A 27,999-nucleotide genomic window follows, 5' to 3' on the forward strand; every position below is an offset into this window, starting at 1 on the left:
TACTCTAGAAGACTGATCAACTGATCAACTGATGTTTACCATACTCTAGAAGACTCTGATCAACTGATTAACTAATGTCTACCGTACTCTAGAAGACTGATCAAATGATTAACTGTCTACTGTACTCTAGAAGACTGAAAAACTGATTAACTAATGTCGACTGTACTCTAGAAGACTGATCAACTGATCAACTGATGTCTACCGTACTCTAGAAGACTGATTAACTGATTAACTAATGTCTACCATACTCTAGAAGACTGATCAACTAACGTCTAACGTACTCTAGAAGACTCTGATCAACTAATGTCTACCATATTCTAGAAGACTGATCAACTGATTAACTAATGTCTACTGTACTCTAGAAGACTGAACAACTGATTAACTAATGTCGACTGTTCTCTAGAAGACTGATCAACTGATGTCTACCGTACTCTAGAAGACTCTGATTAACTAATCTCTACCATACTCTAGAAGACTGATCAACTGATTAACTAATGTCTACTGTACTCTAGAAGACTGAACAACTGATTAACTAATGTCGACTGTACTCTAGAAGACTGATCAACTGATGTCTACCGTACTCTAGAAGACTCTGATTAACTGATTAACTAATGTCTACCATACTCTAGAAGACTGATGAACTAATGTCTACCGTACTCTAGAAGACTGATCAACTGATCAACTAATGTCTACCGTACTCTAGAAGACTCTGATCAACTGATCAACTAATGTCTACCATACTCTAGAAGACTCTGATCAACTGATCAACTAATGTCTACCGTACTCTAGAAGACTCTGATCAACTGATCAACTAATGTCTACCATACTCTAGAAGACTCTGATCAACTGATCCACTAATGTCTACGGTACTCTAGAAGACTGATCAAATGATCAACTAATGTCTACCGTACTCTAGAAGACTCTGATTAACTGATTAACTAATGTCTACCATACTCTAGAAGACTGATGAACTAATGTCTACCGTACTCTAGAAGACTGATCAACTGATCAACTAATGTCTACCGTACTCTAGAAGACTCTGATCAACTGATCAACTAATGTCTACCATACTCTAAGACTCTGATCACTATCAACTATGTTACCATACTTAGAGACTTGATCAACTGATCAACTAATGTCTACCAATCTAGATGATCAACTGATCCACTATGTTAGGTACTCTAGAGACTATCAAATGATCAACTAATGTCTACCATACTTAGGTGATCAATGATCAACTAATGTCTACCGTACTCTAGAAGACTCTGATTAACTAATGTCTACCATACTCTAGAAGACTCTGATTAACTGATTATCTAATGTCTACCGTACTCTGGAAGACTCTGATCAACTGATCAACTAATGTCTACCATACTCTAGAAGACTGATGAACTAATGTCTACCGTACTCTAGAAGACTGATCAAATGATCAACTAATGTCTACCATACTCTAGAAGACTCTGATCAACTGATCAACTAATGTCTACCGTACTCTAGAAGACTGATCAATTGATCATCTAATGTCTACCGTACTCTAGAAGACTGATCAAATGATCAACTAATGTCTACCGTACTCTAGAAGACTCTGATTAACTAATGTCTACCATACTCTAGAAGACTCTGATTAACTGATTATCTAATGTCTACCGTACTCAGGAAGACTCTGATCAACTGATCAACTAATGTCTACCGTACTCTAGAAGACTGATCAACTGATTAACTAATGTCTACCGTACTCTAGAAGACTGACCAACTCATCAAATGATGTTTACCATACTCTAGAAGACTCTGATCAACTGATTAACTAATGTCTACCGTACTCTAGAAGACTGATCAACTGATTAACTAATGTCTACTGTACTCTAGAAGACTGATTAACTGATCAACTAATGTCTACCGTACTCTAGAAGACTCTGATTATCTAATGTCTACCATACTCTAGAAGACTCTGATTAACTGATGAACTAATGGCTACCATACTCTAGAAGACTGATGAACTAATGTCTACCATACTCTAGAAGACTCTGATCAACTGATCCACTAATGTCTACGGTACTCTAGAAGACTGATCAACTGATCAACTAATGTCTACCATACTCTAGAAGACTGATGAAATGATCAACTGTCTACTGTACTCTAGAAGACTCTGATTAACTAATGTCCGTACTCCAGAAGACTCTGATTAACTAATTTCTACCGTACTCTAGAAGACTGATCAAATGATCAACTAATGTCTACCGTACTCTAGAAGACTCTGATTAACTGATGTCTACCGTACTGTAGAAGACTCTGATTAACTGATTAACTAATGTCTACCATACTCTAGAAGACTGATCAACTAACGTCTACCGTACTCTAGAAGACTGATCAACTGATCAACTAATGTCTACCGTACTCTAGAAGACTCTGATCAACTGATCAACTAATGTCTACCATACTCTAGAAGACTCTGATCAACTGATCAACTAATGTCTACCATACTCTAGAAGACTCTGATCAACTGATCCACTAATGTCTACGGTACTCTAGAAGACTGATAAAATGATCAACTAATGTCTACCGTACTCTAGAAGACTGATCAACTGATCAACTAATGTCTACCGTACTCTAGAAGACTCTGATCAACTGATCCACTAATGTCTACCGTACTCTAGAAGACTGATGAAATGATCAACTGATGTCTACCGTACTCTAGAAGACTGATTAACTGATTAACTAATGTCTACCGTACTCCAGAAGACTCTGATTAACTAATGTCTACCGTACTCTAGAAGACTGACCAACTCATCAAATGATGTTTACCATACTCTAGAAGACTCTGATCAACTGATTAACTAATGTCTACCGTACTCTAGAAGACTGATCAACTGATTAACTAATGTCTACTGTACTCTAGAAGACTGATTAACTGATCAACTAATGTCTACCGTACTCTAGAAGACTCTGATTAACTAATGTCTACCATACTCTAGAAGACTCTGATTAACTGATGAACTAATGGCTACCATACTCTAGAAGACTGATGAACTAATGTCTACCGTACTCTAGAAGACTGATCAACTGATCAACTAATGTCTACCGTACTCTAGAAGACTCTGATCAACTGATCAACTAATGTCTACCGTACTCTAGAAGACTCTGATCAACTGATCAACTAATGTCTACCATACTCTAGAAGACTCTGATCAACTGATCAACTAATGTCTACCATACTCTAGAAGACTCTGATCAACTGATCCACTAATGTCTACGGTACTCTAGAAGACTGATAAAATGATCAACTAATTCTCGTACACTAAGAAGACTGATCAACTGATCAACTAATGTCTACCGTACTCTAGAAGACTCTGATCAACTGATCCACTAATGTCTACCGTACTCTAGAAGACTGATGAAATGATCAACTGTCTACTGTACTCTAGAAGACTGATTAACTGATTAACTAATGTCTACCGTACTCCAGAAGACTCTGATTAACTAATGTCTACCGTACTCTAGAAGACTGATCAAATGATCAACTAATGTCTACCGTACTCTAGAAGACTCTGATTAACTGATGTCTACCGTACTGTAGAAGACTCTGATTAACTGATTAACTAATGTCTACCATACTCTAGAAGACTGATCAACTAACGTCTACCGTACTCTAGAAGACTCTGATCAACTAATGTCTACCGTACTCTAGAAGACTGATCAACTGATTAACTAATGTCTACTGTACTCTAGAAGACTGATCAACTGATCAACTGATGTTTACCATACTCTAGAAGACTCTGATCAACTGATTAACTAATGTCTACCGTACTCTAGAAGACTGATCAAATGATTAACTGTCTACTGTACTCTAGAAGACTGAAAAACTGATTAACTAACTGTGGCACTCTAGAAGACTGATCAACTGATCAACTGATGTCTACCGTACTCTAGAAGACTGATTAACTGATTAACTAATGTCTACCATACTCTAGAAGACTGATCAACTACGCGTCTAACGTACTCTAGAAGACTCTGATCAACTAATGTCTACCATATTCTAGAAGACTGATCAACCGATTAACTAATGTCTACTGTACCTAGAAGACTGAACAACTGATTAACTAATGTCGACTGTTCTCTAGAAGACTGATCAACTGATGTCTACCGTACTCTAGAAGACTCTGATTAACTAATCTCTACCATACTCTAGAAGACTGATCAACTGATTAACTAATGTCTACTGTACTCTAGAAGACTGAACAACTGATTAACTAATGTCGACTGTACTCTAGAAGACTGATCAACTGATGCTCCATACCCCTAGAAGACTCCGATTAACTGATTAACTAATGTCTACCACACTCTAGAAGACTGATGAACTATGTACCTGCTCTAAAAGCCAGATCAACTGATCAACTAATGTCTACCGTACTCTAGAAGACTCTGATCAACTGATCAACTAATGTCTACCATACTCTAGAAGACTCTGATCAACTGATCAACTAATGTCTACCGTACTCTAGAAGACTCTGATCAACTGATCAACTAATGTCTACCATACTCTAGAAGACTCTGATCAACTGATCCACTAATGTCTACGTTATAGAAGACTGATCAAATGATCAACTAATGTCTACCGTACTCTAGAAGACTGATCAAATGATCAACTAATGTCTACCGTACTCTAGAAACTCTGATTAACTAATGTCTACCATACTCTAGAAGACTCTGATTAACTGATTATCTAATGTCTACCGTACTCTGGAAGACTCTGATCAACTGATCAACTAATGTCTACCATACTCTAGAAGACTGATGAACTAATGTCTACCGTACTCTAGAAGACTGATCAAATGATCAACTAATGTCTACCATACTCTAAAACTCTGATCAACTGATCAACTAATGTCTACCATTACTCAAAGACTGATCAATTGATCATCTAATTCTACCGTTACTCTAGAAGACTGATCAAATGATCAACTAATGTCTACCGTACTCTAGAAGACTCAGATTAACTAATGTCTACCATACTCTAGAAGACTCTGATTAACTGATTATCTAATGTCTACCGTACTCAGGAAGACTCTGATCAACTGATCAACTAATGTCTACCGTACTCTAGAAGACTGATCAATTGATCAACTAATGTCTACCGTACTCTAGAAGACTCTGATCAACTAACGTCTACCGTACTCTAGAAGACTGATCAATTGATCAACTGATGTCTACCGTACTCTAGAAGACTCTGATCAACTGATCAGCTAATGTCTACCGTACTCTAGAAGACTTTGATCAACTAATTTCCACCGTACTCTAGAAGACTGATCAACTGATCAACTAATGTCTACCGTACCCTAGAAGACTCTGATCAACTGATCCACTAATGTCTACGGTACTCTAGAAGACTTTGATTAACTAATGTCTACCGTACTCTAGAAGACTCTGATTAACTGATGTCTACCGTACTGTAGGAGACTCTGATTAACTGATCAACTAATGTCTACCGTACTCTAGAAGACTGATCAACTGATTAACTAATGTCTACTGTACTCTAGAAGACTGATCAACTGATCAACTGATGTTTACCATACTCTAGAAGACTCTGATCAACTGATTAACTAATGTCTACCGTACTCTAGAAGACTGATCAACTGATTAACTAATGTCTACTGTACTCTAGAAGACTGATCAACTGATCAACTGATGTTTACCATACTCTAGAAGAGTCTGATCAACTGATTAACTAATGTCTACCGTACTCTAGAAGACTGATCAACTGATCAACTGATGTCTACTGTACTCTAGAAGACTGATTAACTGATTAACTAATGTCTACCATACTCTAGAAGACTGATCAACTAACGTCTACCGTACTCTAGAAGACTCTGATCAACTGATTAACTAATGTCTACTGTACTCTAGAAGACTGATCAACTCATCAACTGATGTTTACCATACTCTAGTATCATATACTCAGTATCCACAAAGGGTGACTTTGCCCTGGGTATGGAGCCCAGCAGGCTGCTGCTTTCTCGTCAGACTGTGTGGAGCTCCTAAAGTCCAACACGTCTTACCAAATTTGCAATTAGCCATCAATTCTCCCTAAAACAGCCCATATTTGAGCTTTATATAGTTGATTTCTCGCATAAAAAAGTCTCAGAAGTGAATTTGGTAATGAAACATCAGTGTCTGAAATATGAGACCTACTGTCTCGTCTCCAATGTGTGTCTATGGGGATTCGCTCAACCAATCAGCGCGCAGCTCATCTAAATGTTCATGAGCATACCATATTTGTAAGAAAAGCGCTTGTTAGAAATAGGACCAAAACACAGGGATGCATAAGGGCCCATAAAATATCAACCAGGCCATTTTCAGCCCAATCAATGTTACATACCCCATTAGGAGACCTTAAGGAACAGTGTGAAATACCATCTATAATCATTCTATCACCCCTTTAAAGTCTGTGGTAGTGAACCTGATCTGGTTTATCTTTAGAGTCTGTGGTAGTGAACCTGATCTGGTTTAATCTTTAGAGTCTGTGGTAGTGAACCAGATCTGGTTTATCGTTAGAGTCTGTGGTAGTGAACCAGATCTGGTTTATCGTTAGAGTCTGTGGTAGTGAACCAGATCTGGTTTATCTTTAGAGTCTGTGGTAGTGAACCAGATCTGGTATATCTTTAGACTCTGTGGTAATGAATATGGGTGGGGGAAAAATCAGAATAGCTAGTATCGGGATATTTTCTGTGACAATTGCCAAACACAAAAAAAAACAATGAATCCAGAACCAAACACAGGATCATATTAGTATCAATACACAGACGCCAAGTACACAGACGCCAAGTAGTGATCTTTTATAAGATATGTGTTGGTCAGTTTGTCTGCTTGACAATCCCATATTGCAGCAATAAAAATGATGTGAGATGAACAAACAGAAATGTATCTTTTTAGATTAAACAGATGTTGACAAAGTTTCCTTTTTAGGACATAAGTTGAAATCGGGAAACGTGAAGTTTGAAAATAAGGTAATAAATTGCATCAGTTGCAAATCATCTTCAAAAAACTTTATTCATACATAACATGTGGCAAGTGTTCTTTATAGCAAACGTGTTTCTGTGTGTTGATCATGGAGGGATTATTACACATATATCATTTCATACTCTGTCTACAGAGATAAAGACACCCAAGTAAACTCAAGGATTCTCCAACAGTCTCTTAATCATTTTGCCTGTCTCACACACACACACACACACACACACACACACACACACACACACACACACACACACACAAATACACACACACAAAAATACACACTGTAATTAAACCAATGGTTCACAAAATCAAAGGTTTTGAGTTTGCTTTTGAACGTGGACACAGTTGTGATGGACCTGTGTTTTTTTCGGCAACATTTTGTGAGTCAGGGCCCCAGTAGGCTGGTTCAGTAACCCATCCGTGGTGTGTGTCTTTGTTTTTGTGTGTTTCTCCATATGTCTCCGTGCGTCTCTGTGTGTCTCTATGTGTTTACTTGTGTCTCTGTGTTTCTGTGTTTCTGTGTGTTTCTCTGTGTCTGTTTTTCTGTGTCTACTTGTGTTTCTATGTGTTTCTTTGTGCAGGTTGCAGAAGCTGTGAGAACAGGACGTTTGTGCGGTCAGCCTGCAGAAAGCGTCTCTGATTCGAGTGTTGCTTCGTTTCCAGAGAAACCGGCTGCTGCTGGTCATTGCCATCTCCGTCGTCTTCATGGTGGCGCTGTTCTGCGGTTCAGTGAGTCATCTTACATTACATCACCTTTTTAAAATCCTATCAAAACAAGGAAAAGTGTTTTTCCTTTTTTAATTTTAATGTGTCCTAATGAGTGGTCACTTTATTAGGCACACCCACCAGGAATTCTACCTTTATGAAGCTCATACTGAATATATGATACACTTTTTAGATTTGGAGTATTTTTGGGTTTTGAATTCACAACAAAATCTCAGTCCAAACTTGTCACATTGTGAAGCTGGGTCAGCTGCCTTTGCGGTTAATTACTGAGAGAAAAAGTCTCCTATAGCATCCAACAGATCAGCAGCTCAACCACGGCAGTGTAAGATGACGTAGTCTGAAGAGAGACAACAGTAGTGAGTAGTATGAAGAGAGACAACAGTAGAGAGTAGTATGAACAGAGACTACAGTAGAGAGTAGTATGTAGAGAGACAACAGTAGAGAGACAACAGTAGAGAGTAGTATGTAGAGAGACAACAGTAGAGCCTAATATGTAGAGAGACAACAGCAGAGAGACAGCAGTAGAGAGTAGTATGTAGAGAGACAACAGTAGAGAGTAGTATGTAGAGACAACATTAGAGAGTAGTATGAAGAGAGACAACAGTAGTACCCTCTATGGTTTTCTCAGACATGTAGTGATATTTAATATGCAAAGAAATTAGACATTGCAGCCGTTGTATGTGTTTATTATATCATGGCTGTATATCAGATTGCTTGTGATGTGATTTATAATAAATATTTTAACACATCAACAGTAATGTGTCTGTGTGTCCTCTCAGGGAGTCCTGGTCTGTGAGATCCTCCACTACATCCTCAAACCGGAGTCATTCTCAGTTTGGGGGGGCCTGGGTCTGTGTTTGGGTCTGGCCTTTATGGACCTCTTAAGGATCAGCTCTATGAATTTGTTTTGGGCCATAGGCATACGGACAGGAATCAGGATGAAAACAGGTTTCTGCATGCTGGGCTTCCACAAGATCATCACTCTGAGGACGCACAGCAAACTCTCTGTGGGACAGGTAGGACAACCCCCCCTCCACGTCCTCCAATGATATGAGTGGTTTGTTCCCCCCCTTCTAATCCGACCCACAGGAGCGCTTCATAAGTTGCTGCAGGAAATATGTCCTCATATCTAAACCAGAGAAGGTACTGGTTGCGGTTTTAATCACGTGGTTAATCTTGTGAAACAGTCCCAGTCTGGTCAGGTTTAGACACCAAAAGTACTGAGTTAAGTTGATAAAAAGATGGAGGTTTGGGTTCAAATCAGACATGACTTCACTTCCTGAAGGTTACCACGTGACGCGGAATGTGACGTAACTCTGTTTGTTCCCTAAAGTAATAAAAACTCTGTTTCCTTTTCTTTTAAAACGGGACATGAACCCCCGTCTACTGGGTGAGAGTCCAGTGTTTGTTTGACCCCCCACAACCTGCCTCCTTGCCAGGACATTTGTCGCTCTTATACTTCCTCACCTGACTTCCTGCTTTGCTCCCGTCAGAACTACTTCAGCCACTAGAGGGCGCGGTCACTAAAAACCTAAATATAGGTCAGAACTACTACGACCACTAGAGGGCTCCACCACTACAGACCTAAATATAGGTCAGAACTACTACAACCACTAGAGGGCTCCACCACGACTAACCTAAATATAGGTCAGAACTACTACGGCCACTAGAGGGCTCCACCACTACTAACCTAAATATAGGTCAGAACTACTACGACCACTAGAGGACTCCACCACTACTAACCTAAATATAGGTCAGAACTACTACGACCACTAGAGGGCTCCACCACAACTACTACGGCCACTAGAGGGCTCCACCACTACTGACCTAAATATAGGTCAGAACTACTACGACCACTAGAGGGCTCCACCACAACTACTACGGCCACTAGAGGGCTCCACCACTACTGACCTAAATATAGGTCAGAACTACTACGACCACTAGAGGGCTCCACCACTACAGACCTAAATATAGGTCAGAACTACTACGACCACTAGAGGGCTCCACCACGACTAACCTAAATATAGGTCAGAACTGCTACGACCACTAGAGGGCTCCACCACTACTGACCTAAATATAGGTCAGAACTACTACGGCCACTAGAGGGCACCGCCACTACAAACCTAAATATAGGTCAGAATGATGCTGGAACAAACTACTGATGGGGCAAAAACTGGAAAACAAAATTAATCTCAAAATGTCTCGGGGCGACAAAATGAAACTGTCTGTCTGTGCGTCTGTCTCTGTCTTTCTGTGTGTCTGTGTTTCTGTGTGTCTGTGTGTCTGTCTGTTTGTCTCTAACTTTCTGTGTCTGTTTGTCTGTTTGCGTGTCTGTCTCTCTGTCTTTCTGTGTGTCTGTGTTTCTGTGTGTCTGTGTGTCTGTGTGTCTGTGTGTCTGTCTGTCTGTCTGTCTGTCTGCCAGATGGTGAATGTCTTGACCAGCGACAGGTACAAGCTGTTTGAAGCCGTCTATTTGTGCCCGCCTTTGCTGCCCTCCCCCCTCCTGTTGATAATGTGCGCCGCCTACTCCTGCCACATCCTCGACTACACTGCTCTCATCTACATCTCATCTGCTTGCATCTTCATCTTTCTCGTCTTCATCGTCTTCCAGGTTTGTGGACATACTTCTGACTCTTCTACAGAGAGACAACAGTCTGAGAGATTTTATTAGCTCCGTTTGTTTCATTTTGTTTCTTCACAGGGCCTGAAGTTAACTGTGGCAGGTGGCTTTTAAAATCGAAGATACAATTAATCAGTGGGGTGCAGAATTTTCTGCAGATTTTGTACAGAACAACAAAACAACAACAAAAATTACACCCATGATTTTCAACAGCAGAGCAACGTCAGACAATTAATCCTGGACCTGGCCAGTAGACCCGTTTGCAATTTTGTGTTGGGGGAATTTCTCACTTGCACTAAGTTAGTGGGTCCCTAGACATGAAAAATCACCGAAATGCTCGTCCGCCATAGTGTCACAAATTGCGCAATGGTCAAATCAAATATGGCCAGCATCGGCTATGATGAAAATCTATCTTTTTTTGTTTCTGAATGTTTATACAGATATGTAATACCTCTACTTTGACTAATTATGGTATGTGGAATTCATTTCTGCCATTGATATGACCATATTGGGTGATTTTGACCTTGAAAGGTCATGATGAAACTGTCACAGTCATTTTCCTATTTTCAAGAATCTCAAAAGACATGTACATGTGAACTAACTCAAATTTACAGTCTGCCCTTATACTGTGTAGAATATCCAGTGCTAGCACAGGTAGAGGCACTGCACACTACACTGGCTGCAAATCAACATTGGCCAGAGCAGTGTGATGCCTTGACTGCAGAGTGCAGAAGTTGAATCAGGTCTTTCTGGAGTTTGAGAAGGAGTGTGAAGCGAAGTCAGAGCTGTGCCAATTCTTTGGAGTTTGCTGTAGTCTCCGAAAGAGAAGGAAACTGGAACCTACATGTGGCTACTATAGAGGATTCTAGGCCAATTTTTGCAGAATGTGACTGCATAAACTAACTTCGTCATGGCTCATGGTATCTTGAACAAATCAAGGTGCTAGAGTTAACACATCCTGAGCTCTACCGGCGATTCTCTTTAGGCCAGTGGGTTGTGCGGGACTCACCCTGGCTGGTTCTGTGCTGTGGGAGGTGACATGAAGGCCGAGCAGACCATTCCATGCGATTGGGATAACTGATATCCTCAACTTTCTCAATAACAACCACACTTTGAAACAGACAGAATGCCGTCTCCAGCATGAACTGAGCACCACTTGTTACCTTACATTCAACCAGAATGTTTCAAAGCTGCTGGACTTTGTGCTAAAGCAGCAGAATCCATACTCAGTGACAGTCAGTGTGCCTGTTCCACTGCACAATCTGCTCACCAAGCAGGCTGTTGACCGAGGTGTCGCTCCTCACTTGCTCAACTGTCTCCAAAATGGGAAGCATGTCTACTGCTCATACAGGCAGGAGAGGTTAGTTGAGAAGACCAAGAAAATTAGCACAACTGTATCAAAGAGAAAACTACCTCATTTCAACGAACAACCACAGAAGACACCAACAATCAGTATGAAGGAGCAGAAGTTAGTCTCATCCAAAGACATGGCCGAGGCACATAGAAGTATGGACATTGCTAAGGAACGGGGCATGAGTGTCAGGCAGATACTTTCTCATGATGTGCTTTCAGCATCTCCCCTGTTTGATGGTGACCTTCCTTCATGTCAACAAGTCAAAACTTCAGTCAGTGAGATTGAGCCTCGACTTGATCTCACCCAATGGAGTCCTGAGTCTACTTATGCCACTCATGTTGTGGTAGACTTCATGTCGAAGATGCAACAGATGCCTCTAGCACAATTCCCTACTAGGTGTTGTCATCCATGCCATCATCAGCTCAACATCATCCCTCTGCCAAGAGCTGGAGTTCATCCATCTTGTACAAAATTTAAATTCCTACATCAAGATGTCCCTGAAAGAAGGGGAGCGCATGCGGCGTACAGACTCAACTACAGGCATTGACATCATTGGCATGAACAGACACACACCCATCTCTCAGCAACTTGACAAGTACTGGGCGTCTGAGGAGAACAAGCGGAATCTCCAATTGTTAGCTCGGGATATGGTGTGCAATCGAACCAGTGGCAATGCTACTGTCATTGTCAGCTCTGTTGTCATTGATGATGAGATGCTACCAGCAAAGCCAGCTGGTGGCAAAGAAATCCCAGACCTCTTGAACTGGATTGAGGAGGCTGGTGCATGTTGAGAGGGCTGTTCATGTGAAGCGGTGCAAGAGAGTTGTCATAGTCTCCAATGACACAGACATCTTTGTATTGCTTCTCCACTATAGCCCATACTTCCAAGAACTCGGGATGAAGGAGATCTGGCAGCAGTATGGCACTGGTGAGAGGCGGTGAATGCTTCCACTCCATCAAGCAGTCTCTCGTCTTGGAGCGTCACTGTCAAAGACAATGATTAAAGCACATATCCTGACTGGAAATGACTGTATGAGCAAGGTGGGGACTAAACATGCTGCTATGGCTTCTGACCCAGTCCAATACTTAGCCAACTTTGGAGAGACAGACACCTTGACAGAGCAAGATGCAGCGTTGGCTGAGAAGTACTTGGTGCGTGTCTGGGCTGGGGCCAGGTCAACTACAACAGCTAAGACATTTGATGACTTCAGGGTAGAAATCTACCCCAGTGGATGTGTTGGAATTGATGGGCTCTATCCCACAAGTAGTGGGATCAAAGGCCACATCCAACAAGGAGCTTTTCTGGTTCATACGGCATGTCACTTTCTTCCAACAACCAAGGACCCCAAAGCAAGACTAGAGCCAATGGAACATGGATGGAAGGAGCACTTTGGCACACTCCTGCCATCAAAATGTCTGAAGGTCTTACCACCAAGTCTGCTCACAGTATGTAAGTGTGCAGGCAAGTGTGACAATCGCCGATGTGGCTGTCGTGCTGCTGGGGTTTCATTCACCATATTCTGCCATGGAAAAATTTAAAAATCATCCTGTAAAAACCCATTGCACTAACATACATGCACACATACAGTACACTTTGAGAGAAATCAGACTATATGGTGCACTTTTATAATTAATTTTAATTTGGTATGATGTAATTTGTATCACTTCTATTGCTAATGGTTTTATTTGCACCCAATTGTTTTATTTTATATCATTGTACTAAAACCCAACTAAAATAAAAGTTCAAAGGGGAGGTTTATAATAGTTACGTTTCTTCTCTTCATGTCTTGTTATAATTTAAAAAAATCATTGTGGAAAAAAATACAATAAAAAGTAACTGTAAAGAATCTTAATCGAGTTATTGAAAAATGACAAGATTCAATTCAATGACAAGATGATCCTTATTGTTAAAAACAATATTAGCAATGAATGTTAAATGTCAGATTTAGTAGACTTAGAATTATTGCATCTGGTTTTTATTCCTAATAATGGCCAAGTTATGGCCAAGGTCTTCAGAATTGGAAAATGACCTTGACCATGACCTTATTTTAATGAATTCCACATACCATAATATATCTAAATGGCGGTATTAGATAGATAGATAGATAGATAGATAGATAGAAAGATAGATAGATTTTTATTGATACCAAAAATGGGAAATTACATTGTTACAGCGGCAAAATATCAGACACACAGCACACATATATTACATTACATGTGTATATACATTCAGAAACAAAGAAGTTGGATATTCATCATCATCGGCCATATTTTATTTGACCATTACGTAATTCGTGGCACTATGGTGGATGAGCACCTCCGTGATTTTTTCATGTCTAGGGACCTGTGTCTGTGTCTGTGTGTGTGTGTTTCTGTGTGTGTTTGTCTGTGTGTGTGTGTGTGTGTGTGTCTGAGTGTGTGTGTGTGTGTGTCTGTGTGTCTGTCTGTGTGTGTGTGTGTGTGTGTGTGTGTGTGAGTGTGTGTGTGTGTCTGTGTGTCTGTCTGTGTGTGTGTGTCTGTCTGTCTGTGTGTGTGCTATGTGTTGAGGAACAGAACTAAGCTTAGCATTGAACCCTGGTGGACAAAGATCATTTTTGTCTCCAAACGTAGTATTGCAGATGGAGCCTGAGAGTGTGACCATGGTTTCTGTGTGTCAGTTTGTGTCTGCCAGGCTCATTAACCGGTTCCAGAAAAAGGCTGGGGAGATCACAGACAGCCAAGTCCGCTCCATCAACGAGGTCCTCAGCTGCATCAAACTCATCAAGATGTATGTGTGGGAGGAGTCCTTCTACAGGAAAGCCACAGGTAAGAAGATCCCCAGTTACAACTTCTCTCTTCGGCTCTAACCAGCCCTTTATTACCATGGAGATGCCACATTGCAGACTTTACTGATTGTTTGGGGTGGAGAACTCAAGTCTGCTGAGACAATGATGAAAAAAGCACTATAAAACAATAGTTAACAATATAAAATATATTGAAATGAATACACAGTGACAGTGATGGCAAGTGAAATCTGTTGTAGATCTTTATGAACTTCATAAACCAGAAACATCCTTTAGTAATCATTTCCTCTGTTTCTGTGGTTGAACTGGCTGACAGTGAACCAGAATATGCCGATCACCGAGTTGCTTTAAATGCCGTGTTGCAGGGTTAATTTTCTAACGAATTTGCTTGTTGGTAAAAAACATTTAAACTGTTATCCATTGTATTTGATGTTGTTGGGTATCACAAAACGGAATATAATACGAAAAAGTAGGTACTATTTTACAGCGGTTTGCAATGATTCTCCTTTCCCCCACAATGCATTGCATTTTGTCACCTTGGGGAGATGACAGACCAAAAGCCCCCCTTGAGACCAAGTCCCCAGGAAGAGCACCATGTCTTAAAGCAACCACGGGCTTAGCGGTTAACGGTGAAACTGTCCCCCTCTGGATAATTTTTTTTGGTTTTTGGGGTACATCAACTTACCAGCCACTTAAAAGGTCCTTGTTTAAAACGTCACGTTTTAAACATTTTTAACATTTTTAACATTCACTAGAAGCCGAATCCAGAGTTATTAAACTAGGCATGATGAACGTGCATGACGAACGTGAGCAGACAGGCTGGACTGCGTCTGCCTATGTTGCCCTGCACTGCGCCCGCTCATATGACGGTTCTCCTGAGGTCCTGTACCTGTAAAAATGGATATAGATAATGGCTGTAATTCATCATGTGTTCTATTAATACAGGCATGGTATTATCTTATGATACATCCGAGGAATGTATAGATGTATGGATGCTGTAAAGCCTATAACATGGATGTAACGTCATTAGCGTGTCCGAAACTGACGGGGCTATCGGCTATAAGCTAACATCAGTGGTAGCTAGCATGGGTGTATTAAGAGAACGGTAACATTGCTAACATAGCTATATGCTCAGATAACGTTACTACAGACATAGTGATTACATCCCCTTGGTTCTCTCAAAACATCCATCGTTTATTTTGATAAGCATTACATTACGTGTGTGTGTGTGTGTCTATGTGTGTCAGACATCACGACGTTAGAGAGGAGGATGTTGGATAAAGCTGCTCTGATCCAGAACTTCACTGCGACCATCAGCCCTCTCGTCCCGATCATCGCCATCATGGTCACCTACACCGTTCACACCTGGCTGGGTCTGTGGCGGAAGTTTTCCTTGAAGCAGCAGCGTTTAGTAATATCAATGATCAAAATGAAAACGAATAACGACTGTTTGAGAATTAAACCAAAGTTTGGTTTTTGAGTATTTATTTACATTTGCAAATGCATTTGAAAACAGTTTAACAAGTACCACGGCACATCTGAAAGGGTCTTCTAACCTAAAGTCTAAACATCCACACATCATATAGTGAAAACCTGTGTTAAGCCACCCCTCTAAATGTATCTTCTAGCATGGCCAAAGTTGATCACCTTCCCCTCTACTCCTGTTCTTTTCATTAGCCTAAACAACAGTTTATCTCAGGAGACAGAAACCTACGTTGTTCTCACTGTCGTAAACAGTCATCGGCCTTCTCCACTTCTATCTAAGCAAAAGACAACAATGTGAGAAGGTTCAGGCTAGTAAAACTAAATAACTCTACTAGGCTGAAAGTTCACGGTTGCCAACTATTTCACTTGGAGCCTTTTCACTACATTTATTATTACTTCGCAATGTACACATGAAGAAGCTAAATCTTGTGGCGTTATAAAACTGGATTAAAATATCTAAGTGTGCTTAATCTCATGATTGTCCAAAATTAACTCGTGATTATTCAGAATTTTTTTTTTATCTGTTCAAAAGTTCTCAATGCTCAAGATGAGAATTAGCACCTCTAAATCTGAGGCCATGGTTCTCAGCAGGACACCGATGGATTGACTACTTTGGGTAGTCTTTAACCCAAGTGAAGGAGTTCAAGTACCTCAGGGTCGAGTTCCCCAGTGAGGGGACAATGGGAGATTAGCTGGAGAATCGCTTTACCTCACCATTGTGACGAAAAGAGATCTGAGTTTTAAGGCAATGCTCTCGATCTACCGGTCTACCCTCACCTATGGTCATGAAGGCTGGGTCATAACTGAAAGAACCTGATCCAGGGTACAAGAGGCCAAAATATGTTTCCTCACAAGAGTGGCTGGCGTCTCCTTTAGAGATAGGGTGAGAAGCTCAGTCATCCGTGAGGAACTCGGAGTAGATCCGCTGAAAGGAACCAGTTGTGGTTCAGCATCTGGTAAGAACGCCCCCTGGGTGCTTCCCAAGGGAGAAGGCCTTGGGAAGCACCCAGGACTAGGTAGAGAGATATTATATCTCCATCCAGGCCTTTCAAATTTTTGTTCTCCTTTGTTGAAGAGCTAAAAGAGAAGAGCTGGAGAATCTGAGGGGCCTTCCTGGTTCTTTATGGTTTGTGCTGAGGCCTCACTCTGTGTTTCTTCATCAGGCTTTTCCTTTCGTCACCATCCTGAACAGCTTGAGGTTTATTCTGACAGCGTTGCCCTCTTTCGTTGGTTTCCTTGCTGAAGCTGCTGTGTCTGTGGCTCGCCTCAAGGTAACTTACACTTTGTCTCTCCTGAACTTTGAGAGAAAAAGTTAATTTAAAGTTTGTGTGTGTGTGTGTTGCAGAGGTTACTGCTGACATAGAATACAGAGCCGTACATCAACCACAGCACCAGCAGCCCATCAGCGGTCATTTTCATGGAGAATGCCACGCTTTCCTGGACCAAACCACTCCACCACCCCGATACAGAGGACAGAGACAACCTGGTGTCTGAAGCCAGAGCTGCTGAAGGGATGCCTGTCCTGAGGAACGTCTCCTTCACTCTGCACAAGGTAAAACTGATGAGACCGAGTGTTTACATGTGGTTCAGTCAGTCAGAGATTTAACCATTTATTGCAACAAATGGAAAAACAGTTAGCTTGGCAAAGGTTGCTCCACATTTAATGATACTTCCTGGGTTATCCAAGCAGCATGTTAAGCTGAAAGAGGAGTAGTCTCAGGACCACATAAGGAGACAATGCCATGTTAGGTGTTTCAACAAGACTTTATTGAATCAAGTTGAACCAAATAAGACCAAATTAAATAACCAAATTAACTATGTACAAAATGGGATCTGGAAATCAGTGCAGTAAGTGGTGAAGGGTGTGCATAAGTGACAGAGGTGAGTGTGTGTTGGAGTAGTAATGTGTAAATATAGCACAAGGCAAACCTAGGACAACATAACCAAACCAAACCTTGTTGTGCCTGTGGAGACATCCAGAGCAGATGAGAGAAAAAGACAGAGGATACTGCAGATTAGGTAACCTCTGCACACCAGTTCCAGGTGAGCTGAGGTACTCTAATTAGTTATCTAACCTGCTTGCACCATGGACCGGGAGTGTCCCCGACAGCCAGCAGTCCTTTGTTTGAAGGGGGAAGCGGTCGATATGGCTCTGACACCAGAGTTGGGTGCCCAGCGTTTCCTCTGCCCAAAGACCCAGAGTCTCTGCTGAGTTGGTAGTTTCTCTTCATGAGTGGGCCGATCCAACCAATGTCTTGCCTTAACCCTTGTTCAGTGTGTGTGTGTGTGTGTGTGTGTGTGTGTGTGTGTGTGTATGTCTGTGTGTGTGTGTGTGTCTGTGTGTATGTGTGTGTGTGTGTCTGTGTGTGTGTGTGTGTGTGTGTGTGTGTGTGTGTGCCTGTGCCATGAGTGTCTCTAACTGATGCTGTGTTTCCTGCAGGGCAGACTGCTCGCTGTGTGTGGGGGTGTTGGCAATGGGAAGACGTCACTGATCTGCAGTCTGTTAGAACAGGTGAGTTCACCTACCTGTCTGCATCTGGTTCACCTGTCTGTCTGCTTCTTGACTGTCTGCTTCCTGTCTGTCTCTCTGTCTGTAGCTGAACCTGCAGCAAGGATTGGTCTCGGTGCAGGGAAAAATTGCTTATGCCGCTCAGCAGGCCTGGATCTTCTACGGGACAGTGCGGGACAACATCCTGATGGGGGAACCTCTGGACCACTCCAGGTAGATAACTTTACTCCAGAGAAAAAGTGTCAGCTGATCTGTGTAGTAATATGTTGATGCTCCGCAGGTACAACCGAGTCCTGAGCTGCTGCTGCCTGGAGGACGACCTCAAAATCCTGCCGCACGGTGATCAGACGCTGGTGAGAAACTCATGCCATCATCTACAGTCTACTCTGTGTTAAAGAGAACATGTTTGTTTTTTATTTGCACATACATTGGTTTCTAAGGTACTGATCTCTGAGACTGGTCCAGTATTGAGCGAGAATGCTATAACCTGCAGCCCTGAACTGTAACCCTATAGGAGTCATGTTCAGCGTTAGTTAGCATCTACTAATAGTGTTGTTTTTGCTGCGGACAGGCTCAGAATATTATTCTAAGTGTCTGACAACATAATGGAAAGGATCCCTACAGAGATAGACCTTTTAGTTAAAGAGTAAGATCCTTTTAGTTTAGCCAACCTGTTTAAGGCGAGACACTACAGGTGAATAGGGTAACATTTTTAACTAAGAGATATCACTATGAAACTTTACCAGTTGATTACTCACATGAATAGGAGAAAAATATGTATTGCAAGTTTTCTGTAATTTTATGTTTAAATATGCTAATCAGGCTATATATAATTAAATATGCGCTAATTTGCATATATTTTGACGTGACAAATTTGACCATTGAAAAATACTAGGTTCAAAATTATTTTTGCATTTTGTTGATATACTCAATGAAAAGACTTAACAAGAGGGGATTATGAATATCTCCTTTTTTTACCCAGTAAATCACAAAATATTGCCAATAGCCTTAAAAAAAAGATTTCTGGCCTATTTGTAGGCATAAAATGTCACATAAATCAGGCCAAGAATGACATATCAAGAAATCCCCCTGGACACACCTTCACAAAATAGTTAGGAATACAACTGTAAAGTTTGGTGTATGAGTGTGAGAAAGAACTCATTTTGAGAAAGCCTTTAAAGATTTTTATAGCAAAATTCCACTAATTTTTATTGAAAGCCATGAATTACAGACAAAATATACTTTAGGTCCAAGTAAAATCCATGTATCACACTGTTTAACATCCAAAACTCATTATTGCTTCATCCATCACTGATCATAACATCCAAAACAACACATCAACATGGGCTTCAACTGAAGACCATTACATCACTGTTGAGCTGAATCCTAGAGATGAGCCTCAAAGAACTACACTTCCCAGAGTGCACAAGCAGCAGCCAACCTGCTGCTTGCCTGGTCAGTCATTATCACTGATTTGGATCACCTGTTAAGACATGGAGGTTCTCAGTCATTCAGAAAAACAAACTCCAGAGAGAAGTTGCTCCAAGTTCACTCGTATGTTCAGTCCAAAGACGCCAATGGTCAGTGAAATGTTTTATTTTATCACATGGTGTTTAAAATACTGCTTAGTATGTTTGAGGTATGATTATCTGCTATGTAAATTGGTTGAGGAACACAGTGGTTAATTGATTCTGTGGTAAATGTGCTTGTCCTAAAACAATGTTCCAGTTTGAGAAAGTAAAAGTATAAGATACAAAAGTATAGTAACAAGTTAAAGATATTGTAGTTAATTAGTTTATGAAATTATCTTTTCTTTAGTTTGTGTAGCAGTCTGCAGTTTGTGGATAATTCAGTTAACGATTATTTAAATTGTTTAATTAAATATTTAAACTAAGTTTATTAATGTTTAAAGGTTTAAACTACTTTAAGTTCATTATTATGTTCTAATGTAAGTTAAATTCATTGAATGTTTAATATGTTTAACTAAAATGTTAACATTCTGTTCTCTGTCTTTAAAGGTTTACAACCTAAATCACTGAACAGACCAATCAACTGACAAAGCACAAGCAAAATAAAAGTGATTGAGTTGGAAATTTGAGTTGTCCCTGTGTCCTTTGGATGGTGAACAAGAGTAGGACTTGACACATCACTAACTTCAAACTGACAGAACACAACCAATACACAGCCTGGTTCCCCCAAGTTAGTTTACAGTCTACATATCCATGTATCCATATGTAGGGCCCTCCTCCATCTCCTGCTGGTGTCTTTTCACTTTTTTGGCTGTGCTTACAATTTTAAGGCTCCACTTTGCACTGGTGGAATGAACACTATTGGCTTTTGAGATCCTAACCATGTCGTCATCCTTCACTGCATTAACAGTCTGTGCTCTGAAGCCACAATTTCTCCATCACAGCCAGCATGGCAGAGGCACCCTCATTGAATGTAGAAATAGCCTTCATGGCTGCAGTCTTTGGACACTGGGCCCATATAACCAAGTTGAGGCATGCGTTGGTATTCTGAGTGCCTCCATGCTGCACTGTCACTGGACATCCGGTGATACACAGGGATGACCTTCTTATGGTGATCATTCAAAAGACCAATATTTAGAACATTGGAAAAAGCAAACAAAGTAGACTAAATTGTTATTTCTCTGTTGTATCTCTGACAGTATCTTCATACTATCAGAGATACGAAGAAGAGACGGATCCTGACTAAACACAGGCTCAGTGACCACCAACTGGGTCAGACAGAGATACTCTTCCTCCTCCAGTTAGTTAACACCAGAGAAGAAGCTGGTAGTTCTCCTAGGAGAACAGCAGCTCTACTGACAGCTAAATATGGATCTGCCTGCCACAGCCTGAGGTACTCACAACCACTTAGGATCCCAAAATAACAGATTTGTTTAGTATTGTATAGTAATTACAGTACAGGCCAAAAGTTTGGACACACCTTCTCATTCAGTGTTTTTTTTTATTTTCATGACTATTTACGTTGTAGATTCTCACCGAAGGCATCAAAACTATGAATGAACACATATGGAATTATGTACTTAACAAAAAAGTGTGAAATAACTGAAAACATGTCTTATATTTTAGATTCTTCAAAGTAGCCACCCTTTGCTTTTTTGATAACTCTGCAAACCCTTGGTGTTCTCTCAATGAGCTTCATGAGGTAGTCACCTGAAATGGTTTTCACTTCACAGGTGTGCCTTGTCAGGGTTAATTAGTGGAATGTTTTCCCTTAATAAAAAAGCAAAGGGTGGCTACTTTAAAGAATCTAAAATATAAGACATGTTTTCAGTTATTTCACACTTTTTTGTTAAGTACATAATTCCATATGTGTTCATTCATAGTTTTGATGCCTTCAGTGAGAATCTACAATTTAAATAGTCATGAAAATAAAAGGAAACGCATTTGAATGAGAAGGTGTGTCCAAACTTTTGGCCTGTACTGTATATTAGAATAGTATATATGTGACACCTACATATTTAATATATGACATTTATTGTAGGCCATGAATATCTGTAAACTGTAGAGAGAGAGAGAGAGAGAGAGAGAGAGAGAGAGAGTCAGTCTGATTACCTCCGCTGTCTGAAAACTCCTTTTTTCTGAACGATAGTTTACACATCGACGTACTATGTGAAGGCATTTCATCATCTGCTGTCTTAGTGTGTAATCCCCTGCTGGGTCTTCTTGCTAATGACAACTGTTTTCGTCTTCTCTGAGGTGATTTTCGACCGTTTACGCGACTTTCTCTCCCATTCTGAACTACCGCGGAAATGTCAGAGCGCGTCACGTGATGATTCTAAGCGAATCACGTTGTCAGAAATTGGCATCAGCCAATGAGATTGCGCATTTAGAGTTAAATCCCCCCTTTTACTTTCACGATTGGTTGCTGATAAAAAGGAAATGACCATATTTGGATCCGACAGCATTGTAGTGATCACGGAGCGATCACGGAGCAGCGGGATGATTTAGAACGCCAACTTTTGTTGAATTTAGGAGAAATCTACCGACGCAAACAGACAAAGTGTAGTAAAATAAAGACCTAAATGTATATTTGTGACGTTTTTTCACCACAAGTCTGAAAGAATACATGTTATTGAAGACAAATAGCCCAAAATCTCAAAATTGACCAGTGAAAAAAAACTATGTTTTTGCCTGCCGTGTCTCGCCTTAAACAACAAGGTCTATCTCTTTAGTAATAATTTAAAGCACCAGTACAACCATGTGTGTGTGTGTGTGTTTTCAGTTAGGAGAAGAGGGGGTGAACCTGTCGGGGGGGGCAGAAACAGAGGGTGAGTCTGGCCACACTTAAACACATCTTTCAGCAACGCATCAAGAAAGAGCTGCTGGGGAAGTCCATCATACTGGTTACTCACCAGTTACAGGTTAGTTTATACTGGTTCTCACCAGTTACAGGTTAGTTTATACTGGTTACTCACCAGTTACAGGTTAGGTTAGTTAGTTTATACTGGTTACTCAATATGTTAAATCTGGTGCGTGTGTGTGTGTGTGTGTGTGTGTGTGTGTGTGTGTGTGTGTGTGTGTGTGTGCGCGGGCGCTGTGCGTGTGTGTGTGTGTGTGTATGTGTGTGTGTATGTGTGTCTGTGTATATGTGTATATTTGTGTGTGTGTGTGTGTGTGTGTGTGTGTGTGTGTGTGTGTGTGTGTGTGTGTGTGTGTGTGTGTGTGTGTGTGTGTGTGTGTGTGTGTGTGTGTGTGTGCATGCATGTATGCATGTCTGTGTGTGAGAGAGAGTTTGTGAAAATCTGTAAACAAACAATGATAATTTTAGTGGTGAAAAACGCGCACCTTACTTTTGCCAGTTATATTATGGAGCCGTGTGTGTGCATGCATGCGTGTCTGTGTGTGAGAGAGAGTTTGTGTAAATCTGGGTGAAAAAAGGGCTTCTTTTGAAGGATGCATTTCATGTGTCTTTGAAGACGTGCTTGAATAAAAACATTGTCTCCTGCATTCGTTGTAAACAAAAACAACTATTAGTGTGTTGATGCACCTGGCTCTAGAGAAGGAGAAAGACCTGGAGCAAAGAGAAGGAGCCTTTATCTTCCAGCCAACTGCAGGACTCATCTGAAGATGACACAAGTTTCTGGAGTCTGACACAAAATGGTCACTGGTGTCCTCCAACTCTGTGAGTGCCTCTAACCCTTCCTCTGAAAGTGGAGAGGACACTGAAGATCCTGTCCATCCTAACATTGAATGGACAGTGAAGAATTGGCGAGTCTGGTCTCCATCTAATACTGAGACGCTGCACAATATTCAAGCACCGACCGGCATGATGCCAGAGCCCACGAGATATGCCATATCAAGAATCCATGATGTGGCATCCTCTTTCCACCTTTTCTTCACTCCTGACTTGATCCAGCTGATTCAGGAAATGACAAACCTACACGGGAGGTGTTCAATCTCAGGATGGAGTGATGTGGATGCTCAAGAGAGTCGAACATACATGGGACTTCACACTTGGCTGGTGTGTACCGGTCCAAAGGGGAATCCACCCGGAGCCTGTGGGATGTCCATAGTGGGAGACCAGTCTTCAGGGCCACCATGTCCCACAAACCATTTGAAATGATAAGCGCCAGTTTACAGCAAATGCAGGAGACAATGTTTTTATTCAAGCACGTCTTCAAAGACACATGAAATGCATCCTTCAAAAGATGCCTTTTTTCAGCCCTAAAATGATCATTGCTTGCTTACAGGTTTACGCAAACTCACACACACACACATACACATATACACACACATACACACACACACACACACACACACACACACACACACACACACACACACACACAAACACACACAGAGCTCCATAATATAACTATAATTTCATGCATCGAGCTACAAGGGCAAAATGGTTGAATCTGGTGAAATACTGTAAAAATGTCAAATATGACTAGTTTTCTTCCAAATGAAATGCTGACATTACAGAATGCATGGTTTTATACTGTAAAGGCAGTGAGATCAAAACATGTGGTTATAATGGAAGTGAATGGGGCCATTTTTGCCTCGAAGGTGTCCAGAGGGAGTATCCGGAACTATGTAAAAAACACTAATGCAATCAAATAAATTTTGTTGCTTATCTTTGACATATCCAAGCCTCTAATCTCCACCAAAGCCCCATCTAGATATTATTCATTATATGGAAAAAAAAAATTTTTTTGTGTTTTTTTGTAATAAAAAATGAAATACTTCAAATACATAAACTGGCATTTAAAGGGTTAAAAATGATTGAATGTTTGGTAGTTTTGATTAGGTTAGAAGTTGTTTAAGTGATTTCTGAAAAAAAGCAGAAAAAAATATTGATATATGATAATTTAATAACAGTTTTTGTGTGCGTGGACATTTTTGCCTCGAAGGTGTCGAGAGTAAGTTTTTTTAAGGAGGGCATGAGGGATAATGTACTTACCAATGATCACAAAGACGGTGCAGCCTGCAGTCTTCCTCTCTGCATTTCAAATAGAGTTGCGGGTTTATGCAGGAAAAAAGTATTCCTTTAGTTGTGGTGCGTCTGGTCTGCGCAGCTCCTGCGGATCTGGCCCACACCCGCCGAGCGGACTCAATTCAGTTGTGGCGTGTCCGGTCTGCACAACTCCCGTGGTTCCGACCTGCACTCGCCGGGCGGACTTGTGGCGCGTCTGGTCTGCGCAGCTGGCACGGATCTGTACGGACCGGACGGACTGTCATACTCAGAAGCTACAGACAAGTCTGGCGCAAAGTTGTTGCAGATCTGCATACTGAGTGTGACTGCTGCGCGAATCTGCTGATTCGAAAACGGATCTGGCACAGATGTAAATGCTGTCTGGGCAGTTAAAGGGGTGATAGAATGATTATATAGGGTATTTCACACTGTTCCTTATGGTCTCCTAATGGGGTATGTAACATTGGTTGGGCTGAAAATGGCCTGGTTGATATTTTATTGGCCCTTATGCATCCCTGTGTTTTGGCCCTATTTGTAACAAGAGCTTTTCTTCCAAATATGGTATGGTCATGAATATTTAGATGAGCTGCGCGCTGATTAGTTGAGCGAATCCCCCATACACACACATTAGAGACGCGCGCTGATTGGTTGAGCGAATCCCCATACACACACATTAAAGAAGTGACAGAATCTCATATTCCAGACACTGCAATGTTTCATTACCAAATTCACTTATGAGACTTTTTTATGAGAGAGATCAACTATATAAAGCTCAAATATGGGCCGTTTTACGAAAATTGATGGCTAATTGCAAATTTGGTAAGACGTGTTGGACTGTAGGAGCTCCACACAGTCTGAGGAGAAAGCGGCAGCCTGCTCGGCTCCATACCTAGCGCAAAGTCACTCTTTGTGGATTACTGCACTACGGGGCTCCGCAGCCGGCTGCCTGCATAACTATAATATATTTACAGTCTGAATTTCGTCACGGCACTTATATCACAGCTACCCTAAGGTCTTACATCATCATCATCATCATCATCATATTCTTTATTCAGGACACACACAAATGGTCCATAGCACAATACAAAAACATAGCAAAATACAAACAGATACAAGATAAAACACATACAATAAGAAATGTCTACAACAGTCAAAATTCCACAATACACAAAAAAGTGTTCAAATATTAGCATATAGATTAAAACGCCAGTGGTTTCACAATCTTGAAGTGAACCTAACTGCACTCAATGCAGGGTTCACTAGTGTTGCAATGATGCTGTTGTATGACTCCGTTAGTCTACACATACATCTGTACATGAGATACAGCAGGACAGGTGAATACATTGACACTTACAAACATTTGGCTTGCACTGCTCCATCGTGGCATTTTAAGCAGCAGCCTCATGCCATCATTATATGCCACATTGAGTTTCTGCATACTGCTTTTTTATAGCCCCCCACAAATCAAAGGGCAGTATACATTGAGTACAAAAGCTTTAAAAGCGTGGTCTTCACAGACAGTGAACACATGCTAAATTTGCGATTCAGCATATTAGCTTGTGCATACAACATACAATACTGTCTATGAATGTCCCTATCATCAGACAGGTCATCAGTTATATAGTGCCCTACGTATTTGACCTCAACACACACTTTAAGGACAGTACGGCGAGAGAGAAATCAGGAAATGACAATTTATCGTCGTCCCTGCTTCTAACAATCATTATATTACTCTTCGTAGAATTGAACTTAATATCAAAGTCTGAGCCATATTGGGAGCAGACCCTTAGTAGCTGCTGAAGGCCAGCACTATATGGACAGAGAATGACCAAGTCGTCTGCGTACATCAGGTGGTTTTACAATGGTGCCCCCAACCATACAACCTGTTCCACAATTGTTTAGCAACTTTGATAGATCATCCATATAAATATTAAAAAGAAAGGGAGACAAAATGCTTCCCTGCCTAACTCCATTGCTTTACATTAAATGGGGCAGACATAGAGTTACCCCATTTCACATACATTGACTGATGAGCATACCAAAAGCCAAGATTCTCACCAAATATTTGGGAGTCCCTCGCTGTGCAATTTGTAAAATAACTTCTCATGATTTCCCACGATCAAAGGCTTTAGAGGCATCAATAAAACACATAAAAATTGTGGAGTTATGCCTGTTATACAAATCTAAAACCTCCTTTAAGGCAAAAATACACATATCCGTTCCATGTTTAGGTTTAAAACCAAACTGGTTGTCAGAGGTCAGGACAGACCGTTCCAGCCTATTCAGTATAGTCCTCTCCAAGACCTTGGATAAAATACTGGCCAAAGCTATAGGCCTATAATTATCCAAGCTGTTAATCTTACCAGCTTTGTTTTTGATGATAGGCACTAATGTGACAGGTAAAATAGAATCAGGTAAAATGCCATGGACTAACAACCCAGTAAAACAAAAAGCAATTAGGGGACAAAGTTTTCTACTAGCAAATTTTAAGTGCTCTGCAGATATCTTATCCATACCGCATGCCTTATTATCTTTTAGCATCATAATTGCATCATATATTTCTTGAGGGAGAACAGTCGCATCTTCATTACCATCAATGTTACCCACTGTAAAGGATTTACTTTTAACACAGTTAAACAGCTCATAGTAATGTTTCTGCCACAACTGAGTAATGTTTTCTGAGCCACTAACACCATCAATATTCGTTGGTAACGATGTTTTACAATTATTCATTCTTTTGATTTCTTTCCAGAAATCAATAGGACCATTGTTTCGCAGCGCTTTTGCCAAGAGAGTCAGACCTCATTGCATTTTCATTCCTCTTAATGAAACGTAGAGCATATTTAAACTTTGCTATTCGCACGCTCCTTATATTCAAATAAGGGACCATGTTTATGTCTGCCTGACTCATCCCATGCTTTGAAGGCCCTTCTTGCTTCAGCATGTGTCTCTTCCACATAGCCATTCCAGCCTGGCTTGACCTTGTACAATCTGTGTGTCTTATACAGAGGCCCGCTCGAAACCAGGAGGGACTTCACAATATTCTCATAGAGGCAGCACAGTTATA

General features: G+C 40.8%; 1 pseudogene; it reads left to right on the forward strand.

The window, feature by feature from the left end:
• The first annotated feature begins 8,609 nt into the window (after positions 1-8,609).
• Positions 8,610-27,999, forward strand: part of LOC120556542 — a 44,531-nt pseudogene continuing 25,141 nt past the window's right edge.

The sequence above is a fragment of the Perca fluviatilis genome, chromosome 3, assembly GCF_010015445.1.
Source record: "Perca fluviatilis chromosome 3, GENO_Pfluv_1.0, whole genome shotgun sequence".
NCBI lineage: Eukaryota > Metazoa > Chordata > Actinopteri > Perciformes > Percidae > Perca > Perca fluviatilis.